Below are 12201 nucleotides of genomic sequence, written 5' to 3'. Positions count from 1 at the left end.
ATCCCAAGTTTTTCTCATGTCTCCATAACTATAGTTCACGCATCATCCCAACCCATTTTGATAACTCTAACATCATACAAGTACCCTCATCTTATACTAACAATCATCCCATCACCCATAACTTTAATCTTTGATTCCCCACTGTGCACACCACCTACTGGACATGCCAAAATGCTGCTGGCAGCTCGGGATCGCCTGACGGTATATCAGATACCGCCGGGCGGCGCACTAGTGATTCCAAAACCATTCAGGTTCCCTCACGTCTACAGAAATCTATTATCCCCAATTTTCCCAATTCAGCTTCTCCTCACAGATTTAGCCACATGTATTCATACATTTAACACACACTGATAAATTTTATACAACTGTTTGAGGCTTATTATTAACATATTGCCGATTCCATACATCACAAATAGCAATCGCATATAACCCATAGAGATCACGCGTTTGTACTCAACCCCATAACTATCAGATTTCCACACCAGTTCATCATCATCCAATCACGTCAATGAATATATCATCAGTATTATATAAATACAACAGTTCAACTATATCACAAAAACATCAAAAACACGTCAATTTGCGCAATTCCAGTGCGTGCCGCCTGGCGGGTCCTCCATGGCCGCCAGGCGGTTCATCACAGAACCCAGAAAAACACTGCAAAATGTTGCGTCGCCTGGCGGAGCACTCTTAGCCGCCAGGCGGTTTCTGGCAGATTTCCCAGAATTTACGAAATTCAATGCGAAGTGCAAGGAAAACTCATCATTCAAGCCATGGAATCAAATCAAACGATAAAACACATTTAAGCATACATGAACAACTCCCCTTACCTCGTTTTTCCTTGCTTCTATTGAAATTTAACGATTGTTGCTTGTTGTCCAAAGCCTCCTCTAAAGGTATCTTCTTCAACTCCCTTCAACCTTCACTCTCTCCCTCTAGAGCACGAAAAGTTCCAGTCCCCTCTATGTTTCTCTTGGCTATCACCCTCTCTAACTCTTTGCTTTCTCACACACTCCTTTCCTTCTCACCAATTCAGCCCAAAAGAAAAACGAAATTAATTTATATTTTTTAAGTTTAATAACCATTACTCTTGATTACTGCACCTAACTGACACCTTTCTGCTTTCTTAGGGAATTTCTATAGTTTCCAGATTTTCCATCACCTGGCAAAACAAAATATATATATTGAAGCTAAGTCCCTTCAACATAATTAAGTGCTCTAAACCACTTAGGTTCACATTGTTTCTTGTCTAGGATTCATCAAAGAATTCTCCTAAGGTAGTCTCAACCCCTCACTTCTTATATTCTATTAATTATTAATTTTCATGAATTTCCTGGATCTCACAGTATGAAATGTATGTTGAATTAAACACATATGCTTTGCCTGTTTCGTAAAATTTTGGGTTTTTGGAAATTTTCCAGAAACCGCCTAGCGGGTCGCTCATGGCCGCCAGGCGACTCATCTCAGTACAATGTATCCTGGGTTTCCAAAGAAGAACCACCTGGCAGTAAATTCCCAACCGCCAAGCGACGCGTGCTATTTTATTCAATTTTCTGGGCTATTGTTGAGCTGCCTAGCGGTGATGAACTACCGCCAGGCGATGGGAGTCATTTGGACTCGATTTCGATGTTTTGATGTGTCTGGGTTGATTTTGAATTGGGAGATTTGGAGTTCTATAGATTTTTCATTAATTGAGTGTGTTATGTGGCTGAATCACATGAGATTGGAAGTTAAAATTAATGACATTGCTATGAAAGCTAGTTTAGGATTGAAATTCCCGGATTTGATTGTATCACGAACAAATGGATATAGTTTGGTTACAAATTTTTATAATAGAGAGAGAGAGATTGAGTGGGAATTGATGGAGATCAGCGAGCAAGTGGAAACTAGGAAAAATTGGGGTTTCTCAGGTGCATGAATTTCTGGGAAAATCTCCAGAATTCTATGCACCCCCTGGCGGCACTTGCATAGCCGCCAGGCGATGGGCGCCAGACCAGATGTGTTGTTGTGGTTAAACGTGCAGTGGGGAAAATATTGGGGAATTGCCTAACACAGTTGGAGTATCAAAAGAAATTTCGAATTCGTTTGGATAGTGCATAGGTGGTGAGGTAATACATAAGATAGATAGTGTAGGGAGGTTAAAATCGTGTTTGTGGAGTGTAATTGAAGGTCATGACAGTGGGTTTCAGGTTAACCAATCTCAAGTGGGGTTTTGATAGATAGACATCTTGTGATTTAGGTAAGCAATACAAACTTACGAGTTTAAGCTAGAAGAATCGTGTGATTTTGAGGAACTTATAATGGTATAATATTTGAGGAATTGAAAGGCCATATACTATGTGAGTATAGGTCTATAAGATGGCCAGTGACAAATTAGGTTTTGGCAGGTTGAATGTAAGTAAGTACAAGAAGGGTAAAATCTTGAATTTATGAATCTAAAGTGGCATATGTATTGTGGTGACGAGATGAAAATGTTAGAAGTGATATAGTTCACTCAAGGAAGTTTAACATAAGTGTTAATAACCATTTTAGACGTGTGCAACTTGTAACATCCCGACTGGATATTACGGATTTAAATAATAAAATAAAGAAATAAATAAAAAAACTTTATTTATTATAACTTATGTTCCCAAAACGCGGGAAAATTTAAACCTTATAGTAGTAATAAATAATCTCAAAACCTCTACTATAACTCAAACATAAAATCCATAATAAAAACCAAGTTTAATAATATAAAATATTACAACTGTTCCAAAACATAATAAAAACTCTGATAAAAATCTTCTCCCAATACTAGCCCCGCTCCGTCTCTAGGCCTCACCAGATCCACCTGCAATATCATCTGCTCCCGTGTACCGCGTACATGATAATCGCCAAACACAAGCAGATAGGGTGAGCTAACAGAATAAACATATAAATAAACCAAATATTTTCATCAGATAATCACACAAGTACACCAAAGGAATTTATATCCTTTGATTCCATAACACATGGCCACTACCATGTCAATCGTGTTCTACGTCTTCTAGTGACTACCTCAAGATGTCTTGCTGCAATACCTATCGACCACAACTGATAGAGCACGTGCCGGAAACCATGCTACGGATCATAAACCGTAACGCCAGGTGGAGTTCCCATATACGAACATAGTTCGTAACGTCCCAAGACTACCAAACTTGTCAGCTAATTACTGAGGAGGACAATCTTTCTAGAACCATCCGTACTAGCCACAACCAGCACACTCACACCGGCAACACTCGCCAACCCGAGCTCAACTCAAGGGTTCCTCGTGTTCATCTGTCATCTCGAGCTTAACTCGAGGGATGTCATTCCGAGCTCAACTCAAGGAATGCCACGTGCTTAACCCCTATCACGAGCTCAACTCAAGGGATACGTTCCGAGCCACCACTCAACGAACACCAACAAGCCGACCTTTAAGGCATCACTAAAGCTTTGTAGATCACACACGTCAAGAGTAAGAACACCAATACCGTTGCAGTACAATCGCCTGGCGGGGGACACGTACCGTTAGGCGCTGCTCGCTTCCAGACCGCCTGGAAGGTGTGATGGGTCGAACCTTTGCTCACATTAAATAATTGAATTTTAGGAATTTAATATTATTTTTGCACTTAAGAAGTGATATTAGTTGCATCATATATGTTTGGATAATATTAAGTTTAATAATGCAACTAGAATTTAATTTAGGTCCTTAAGGGTGTATTTAGTGAATATTTTAAGTCATAAAATAAGTCCCAAAATCAAAATTTTGGAGAGGAATAGTTCAAGTACTAAATGCACCCCCAATTTTCATGTTTATACCCCCTTTTTCAATTGGAGTATCTATTTCTGAAAAGGAATATTTATGCAGCTAACTGCACCTCTAGTTTTCATGTTTACACTCCCTTTTGCAATTGGACTTTCTATTCTGTTATGCACCCCTTCTTTTTACTAATTTGCACCCCTAATGTCACTTAAGCTCTAGTCCACCAGATTACGCCATGTGGCAATCCTCTGCTTACTAAATTAACCAATGAATACATGTCACGTCCTCAATCCCCCACTCACTAAAATAACTAATTATAGAATGACACCTCATCACTCTCTCTCCTTCACACAACCAAAATCCTAACCGTAATTTCTTCTCCTCTCTCACCCTCACCATGTCGCAGCCGCCACACCCAAGGCCAGCCGTCACCGCACCGCCGTAAACTTCCTCCTCCGCGCCTGTGACTCGCCGGAACAACCCCCTTTTTGTCGCGCCACCGTCATAGTCTTCTGCCACAGCCCAAAATGAAACTTCGCTGCTCTATCTGCGTGCCACCTGCACCACTGTCTTCTCCGACGCGTCAAGCTGCCACCACCACCTGCTCCTTGCCATTTAACGTCGCGCCGGAAAACCACCATTGCTGCTCCATCAAAGATTGCGAGACCTACAACAGCCAACGCGAAGCTCTAATGCGTCGTCCTTGCGCCACCGTCGTCTCCCCCTGAACCCACCATGTGCGACGTTGTCAGCCATGGAAGCCACACGAAATGTCATTTGCACAAACCGGCGAAGTCATCTTCTTCCTCGCTGCAACGAGCTTCATCCCCCACCTGAAGCCACAATGAGTTCGCGCCTGCAATAGTAGCAGTGCTTCACCAACACGAGTCTTTCCTCCCTTTGACACTACCATCACGCATACGAAGAGACGAATCACAATCATGCATCTCCACGCGAGTTCTAACTATCACAGATCTGCACCAGTTCAAACCAGACTGAACACCACCACGTTGTCATCGTGAGCCTCGTCAGAAGTGCATTCGGAGTCATTGCGAACCATCTACGGTAGTCCGATCAGTCATCCTCGCTGCGGCCGTCAACCATGGAAGAAACACATATGGGAAACCCTAATTCTAGAGAGAGAAAGCGCACTGCCACATGTCCGCTTCTCAATGGGCAGTCCTATGAGTCAAACTGGTTAACTAGTCAACTCTGAGCAAGGCTTGGTCAAAGTTGGTCAAACAGACTATGTGTCACTATGTTTGGAAGGCGATTCCTCTGCAGGAACCCAAAATAGCCTAGAAAGGAAACAATCGTCTGGCGGTAGTTCATCGCTGGCCAGATAGTTTCTGGAAATATCTAGAAATACTAACTTAATGGAATAAAATCTCAGGTATAATCATACTAAATTTAGCATGCCACTCAGACTTAATCATAAAATTAACGCATAAAGTTACTCTATATCAAATTAACACGTAGAGTTACTCTATTTAGCATTTCAGACTTAAAATCAAATTAACGGGTAGAGTTGCTCTATTTAGCATTTCAGATTTAAAATAAAATTAACACGTAGAGTTACTCTATTTAGCATTTCAGACTTAAAAGAAAATTAACACATAGAGTTACTCTATTTAGCATTTCAGACTTAAATAAACTTAACGTGTAAGGTTACTCTATTTAGCATGCCAATCAGATTTGAAATGGAATTGATGCGTAAGGTTACTCTATTTAGCATGTCAATCAAACTTAAAGTAAAATTAACGCGTAAAGCTCCCCTAACCTGGATTCCTTTGCTAAAAAGGGAGATTCTTGGGAGTTCCTCTTTGATCACTCTCCAATTTCGTATTCCTCTGACTATGACACAAAGACAAGCATAGAAACCCTTCTTCTCACCCAAAATTTGTCTTTTAATGATACCTTAATGTACTAAAACGAAAATTGCCATTAACTAGAGTTTAATTACCATTCAAGGTCCATTTAGTGCCCATTGTCAACTAGGGTTTCTCTAACCTTTCACCTTCATGCCAAACTAATTTTAGCAAAAAGATATTAAATTTATATCTACCAAGGTTCAAACCCATACCCACACCAATGTTAATTCCATGCATAACCACTCAATCAATTCATGTTTCATGATATTTAATATAATTCTATGATTATATTATCACTCAACATGATCAAGCATATTATTAAAAATAATAATAAATTAAATAACAAACAAATGACATACTTAGGACTTGAACCCAAGTCCTCTCACACAGTACTCTCAACCACTTGAGTTAATACTTTTCCACATCATATAAATCAATAATTAATGCCTTAAAAGCTCCCACTACTCGCATTTATTAATTAATTAATATTAATTAATTATTTATTTAATTAATTAATTTTCACGGGACTTACATTCTCCCCACCTTAAAAATTTTCGTCCTCGAAAATAGGACTTACCAGAAAACAATTGTGGCTATGATTTCCACGCGATGTCTTCCATTTCCCAAGTCTTCTCATGCTTATCCTTATCCCAACGACCTTCACTAATCATAGATTAAATTCTAGTATCCATCTCACCACATCTAGGCTCTTCCATCTTTGAGATCCTTTGTGTCTATTCTTCTCTTGTCTTTGTTAGGTAACCCTAGTTCACACGACCCCCATGCCCTCACCTTCTGCTTGATCCACAAATTGTACTTCACGGTCGAGTTATCTCCTTTATGTCATCGATGCCAGTTTGTTGGTATCCCTTCGCTCGGGAAAGAAAGCAGGGCATAACCAATTTCCTTGCATTTCTACCCCAATCTTACAAAGAAGTCGATTCCAATTATCGAGATTGAATCCTTTGATCCCCGGTAGACCACCATACAAGAATAATTCTCCCTTGGCCGTACTACAACCGAAAAACCAACCTCTCACTACCAACTACCTCTTGCAGACTATCGGAACCCAAATCCCTTATGGACAAAACCCAAGGTATACGATCTCCATTAACATAAAATTCACATCTCAGGCACTACTTTTATACCTTGTATCCTTGAATGTGCTTGTTTGCTTCAATTAGTCCATCACCATCTATCATTCTGCATCCCATAGAACAGAGAGGACTGAGAGTTCGTGGCGTCAGGCGGCAGGGATCGTCCCGCCAGGCGATAACGGCAGAATCAGTGGGCTCTTGGAGTGCGTGTGCCTGGCGGTGTGGGCTGTCCCGCCAGGCGGCGACTATTGTGATTGATGGTTTTGAGGCGTTTGGCGGTACACATTCCCCGCCAAGCAGACTGGAAGCGGCTGCGCCGGGCAGTATGTGTCCCCCACCAGACGATTTTGCTACTGCAACCTTGGGTTGTTGGGTTTCCATATGCGTTATCTATAGGGCTTTTAGTGATGTTTCAAAGGTGGGATTGCTAGTGTTCCTTGAGTTGAGCTCGAAACGTATCACTTGAGTTGTGGCTCAGGATAGGGATTTAAGCACGTGGTATTCCTCGAGTTGTGACTCAGAATAGCATCTCTTAAGTTGTGGCTCGGGATGGCGGATGAACACGAGAAACTCTTAAGTTGTGGCTTAGGTTGGCGAGTGTTGCCAGTGTGAGTGTACTGGTTGTGGCCAGTACGGATGGGTCCAGATAGATTACTTTCCTCAATTGTTGACTAATGAGTTTGGTAGTCTTGGGACGTTACGAACTATGTTCGTATTTGGGAACTCCACCTGGCGTTACGGTGTGTGATCCGTAGCAATGGTTTTCTACACGTGTTCTATCGGTTGTAGTTGATAGGTATGGCAGTAGGTCATCTTGAAGTACTCACTAGGAGATGTAGAACGCAAATAGCATGGTTGTGGCCATGCAATGTGGAATCAAAGGAGAGAATTTCTATGATGCGTTGGGATGATATAAATATATGTGTATATTGGTGATTAATATTAATATATGTGTTTTATATGTTTAATCTATTAAGCTCACCCTATCTGCTTGTGTTTGGCAATGATCGTGTATGCGATACACGTGAGCAGCTGATGTGGATACAGGTGGTTCTGGTGGAGCTTAGCCACAGAGAGAGGATAGCTCGGGAGTTTTATGCTTTTATTATGATATGGTTTTGGAAATAATATGTAAACTCCAAGGAGACTAATTGTATTGTTTTCGTTTTATAAACTATGGATTTTTGGTTATTATTGAACATTAATAAAAGTTTTAAATTTCCCGTGTTTTGGGAAATGAGGTATTATTAAATGCGGCGTAATTACTCTTTTCCTCTTTTATTCTTTAAATTCGTAATATCCGGTTGGGATGTTACATCAAGCAATCATTGACATGAGGAGCCCCAAGAACATCAAAAAGGTACAACGACTACTTGGTCGGCTGACAGCCATATCCAGATTCTTACCAAGGTTGGTTGATAAAATCCAACCCATGATAAAGCTCCTAAAGGAATAAACCAAACTTATGTTGGATGAAGCCTACCAACAAAACTGCGACCAACTTAAGAAACTACTTACCACCCTACCAATTCTAAGCAAACCTAATACCAGCCTCCCCCTAATCGTCTTTATAGTAGCCTCTGCTAGCGTTGTCAGTGTCTTCGTCGTGCAGGAAATTGACTAAACTCAGCGACCAATATACTTTGTTAGTTGTGTGCTCCAAGACCCCGAAATGCACTATCAAATGATGGAGAGGATAGCCATATCTTTGATAACAACCATCAGAAGACTTCAAAGGTATTTCAAAAGCCACACTGTAATCGTCAAAATGGACTATCCCATATAGAAGATCCTCCAAAAGCCTGATATGGTCGGAAGGTTGTCATCTTGGTCGACTGAGCTATCCAAGTTCAACATCCATTATGAATTCCACGACCCTATAAAAGCTCAATGTTTAGTTGACTTTACCAATGACCTCAAGACCAATAATCCCTTGAGGAAGGATGGTGGACAATGCACATTGACGGGTCGTCAAACCCAAAGAGCGCTGACATCATTCTAGAAAGACCAGGTGATATCCTAATTGAGCAATTGTTGCACTTCAGCTTTAAAACCCTTAACGACTAGGTTGAATACGAGGCTATCGTTGCCGGCCTTAACCTCTTCAAGGAAGTGGGCACTCATTGTGTGTTGTGCAAAAAGGATTCAAGGCCCACTATTGGACACCTTACAAGTGAATACCAAGTGAAAGATCACATGTTGTTGCAGTATTGCCACCTATTCATCAGAATGACTAAGAAGCTTACCAAGTTCAAAATGGAACATGTCCCAAGAAATGACAACACCAGAGCCGACATATTGTCCAAACTCCTAAGCACAAAGAATAAGGGTTGTTATCAATCCTTACTGTAACAGCTCCTAACCATGTCGTCTATCCAGCGACCAACTGAATGCATGCAAATAACCACAAAGGTACGTGGATGGAACCATTCATCCAATACTTAGAGAATGGCACAATACTGAAAAATGAGGAAAAAGGGTGGACAAGGAGGGTTGCCTATTACACATTAATCGGAGGAGAGTTATTTAGAAAGGGGTTCAAAAGACCTTTGTTAAAGTGTATAACAAGCGAAAAAGTCGTCTACGTCATGCAAGAAATACATAAAGACATCTACGATTACCACTTTGATCCTAGAATAATGACAACTCGAATCCTACGAGCAAGCAACTTCTGGCCAACCATGGAGGAGGATTGTGCTAATTATGCACGAAAATGCATCCCATGTCAATAGCACGGAGCCACCACTCATGCACACTAAGAAGAGTTCCATCATATCTCCTATCCGTGGCCGTTTTCTAAATGGGGCATAGATATCATTGGACCATTCATGTTAGGCAAAGGATAAGTGAAATTCCTAATAATAGGGGTGGACTACTTTTCTAAGTGGATTGAGGTCGAACAACTAGTCACCATAACAATAAAGCAAGTTCAACGGTTTGTCGGGAAAAACATTATTTGTCGGTAAGACATCCCCCACACTATCATAATAGGCAATGATAGTCAGTTTATTGATAAAGGCCTAGCCGAATTTTATCACGACCTTAAAATCAAACATATCACAAGCTTAGTCGAGCATCCACAAATGAACAATTAGGCAGAAGTCGCCAATAAAGTCATCTTGGGATAACTGAAGAAACGATTGAACAGAACATAGGGGAAGTGACCGGAAGAGATATTAAAAGTGCTATGAGCATATAGATGTACATCACAACCGTCAACTCAAGAAACCACTTACAATCTAGTTTACGACACCGACACCATGATATTAGTAAAAGTCGGAGAACCCTCGATGCGGTAAGAACGCCATCAGCAAGGCCTAAACGAGGAATGCATGAAAATGAACCTAGACTTACTCGTCAAAAGAAGGGAGAAAGCATATATCCGGGACACAACCACCAAGCTTAGAGCCACCATGAAATATAACTCTAACTACACCCCCGATCCTTCCACAAAGGGGACCTTGTACGAAGAATGGCCAACAAAGCAAGGAAACATTACCGTAAATTTTTGCCTAATTGGGAAGGACCCTTCTGAGTATTTCAAGATGTCGGGAAAGGCGCCTACAGGCTGGAACGACTATCAGGAGAACCTATCCCAAACACTTGGAATTATTGAATGTAAAGTTTAATTTCAGCTGAATCTTAATTGTAAATTGCATACTTATAACTCAGATGTACTATTTCCTAACCTGACATTTTTTCCCTAAGCGGAGTTTTGACCAGGTAGTTTTTAATGAGGCATCTATCCAATGAAATAAAGGTTACGATAACCCATGTGTTTCACACTTCTAGTGTTCTCAGCCACTAATCTAAGTGTCGCTAGTCGAATATACCAAGTAACAAGTTCTTAGTCACTAATCCAAGTGTCGCGAGTCGAATATAACAAGTAACAAGACTAATCTAAGTTTAACGGGTCAAATATAACAAGTAACAAGCTCCCAACCACTAATCTAAGTGCCCTTGGTCAAATAACAACTAACAAGTTCCTAGTTACTAACCTAAGTGTTGTTGGTCGAATAACAATTAATAAATTCCAGTCAACTAATCTAAGTACAACTAATTAAATTTAACACTTAATGAGTTCTTAGCTAGTAGTCGCTGAACGGATACTACAGCCACAACTGCTAACTTGAAAAGCTGCTAGCCGAGTAGTTCGTTTAACAAACTCCAAGTTGCTAATTATACAGGGCACTTGTTTGATCTCCCTCAATTATCAAAACATGACTAATTAGCAAAGCAATTCTACAAAATCACACATAACGACATTAAAGAAACAACAACACGAATCATAACGAATAACAACCAATAACCAAGACTTATGCAAAAAATTGATTTCATTGAGCAAAATCAATTACAAACAAATCCACCAAATGTGGGATTTAAAAAAAGGCACTCAAGCCGCCAACCATTTACAAAAAAGGAGGAAAATGATTCACAATTACTCGACATCCTCATGCCCCTTCCCATGAACATCTTCTTGTGTCATCTCCTCACCCTCCTCTTACACTGCATCATCAACATTCGTCTAGGACCTACCAAAATCATCCCCTTGTCACCTACTTCCAAAGCTTTTAGAGTTTCCTTCAATCGACTGATCTCGCCCACATCAAGCATATAGTTGTCATAAACGTCCAAATTAACACCAAAGCGACAATCAATGACAGACACCTCTTTATAAACAAAGTCTGCCTACCTCAACGCTTTCTTGAAAAAGTCGATATGTTAGGACAATACGTGCCGCTGAAGGCCTAGGATCTCGGATTCTGCCTTTGCCACGGTCGTATCCTTTTTAGCATGAACTTCATCCAATTCCACCTGAATGGCCTCCAGCTTCTTCTCACATCACGCCAAGCTCCTCTTGAGTTTCTTGACTTGTTCCTCCAACCTCTTCTTCTCCTTAGCCCATGCACCTTTCTCCTGATCCATCTGCCCCTTCAAGGTGGCAAGCTCCTCATCAACTTTACTTTTCCCGTTCCGCTAGCTCACTCTGTAGGATACTAGCTACCCTTTAACTAATTATAAACCACTTGCCAGATACTCAACCATGGCCTTCAAAGCCAACCTGTCTCTACTGCCTCCACCTTGTCCATCTCATGGTCACTTAGTTTAACCTCAACACCCCACCTCATTTACATTCACGAGCTCTCAAAGAGACTAAGATCGAAACCACCCACCCCGCTAGATATTAACCCACCACCCTTTGCAAGGGCCTTTAGCTTTTTCCTGTCCTTCCCCACCCCTTTCAATTTTAAAGGAAGCGACCTCTGACCAGCCATTTGAGGCCTATGAGTATCCACAACAAGTGCCACCAAATTAGGCACTTGAGATTGCCATTCTACCTTAACCATTTCTGTCATCTTATCATAAAGCTACACAAACAAATCCTTATATGCCCCATTCTTCTTTGAGTAATGAGCCATGACACCTACAAAAACAAAAATTAATTCATATTAGACCAACATTTGAATAA

The sequence above is a fragment of the Vigna unguiculata genome, chromosome 10, assembly GCF_037176805.1.
Source record: "Vigna unguiculata cultivar grain cowpea cultivar isolate G323 ecotype 2 chromosome 10, ASM3717680v1, whole genome shotgun sequence".
Lineage (NCBI taxonomy): Eukaryota > Viridiplantae > Streptophyta > Magnoliopsida > Fabales > Fabaceae > Vigna > Vigna unguiculata.
This window is presented reverse-complemented; position numbering follows the sequence as displayed.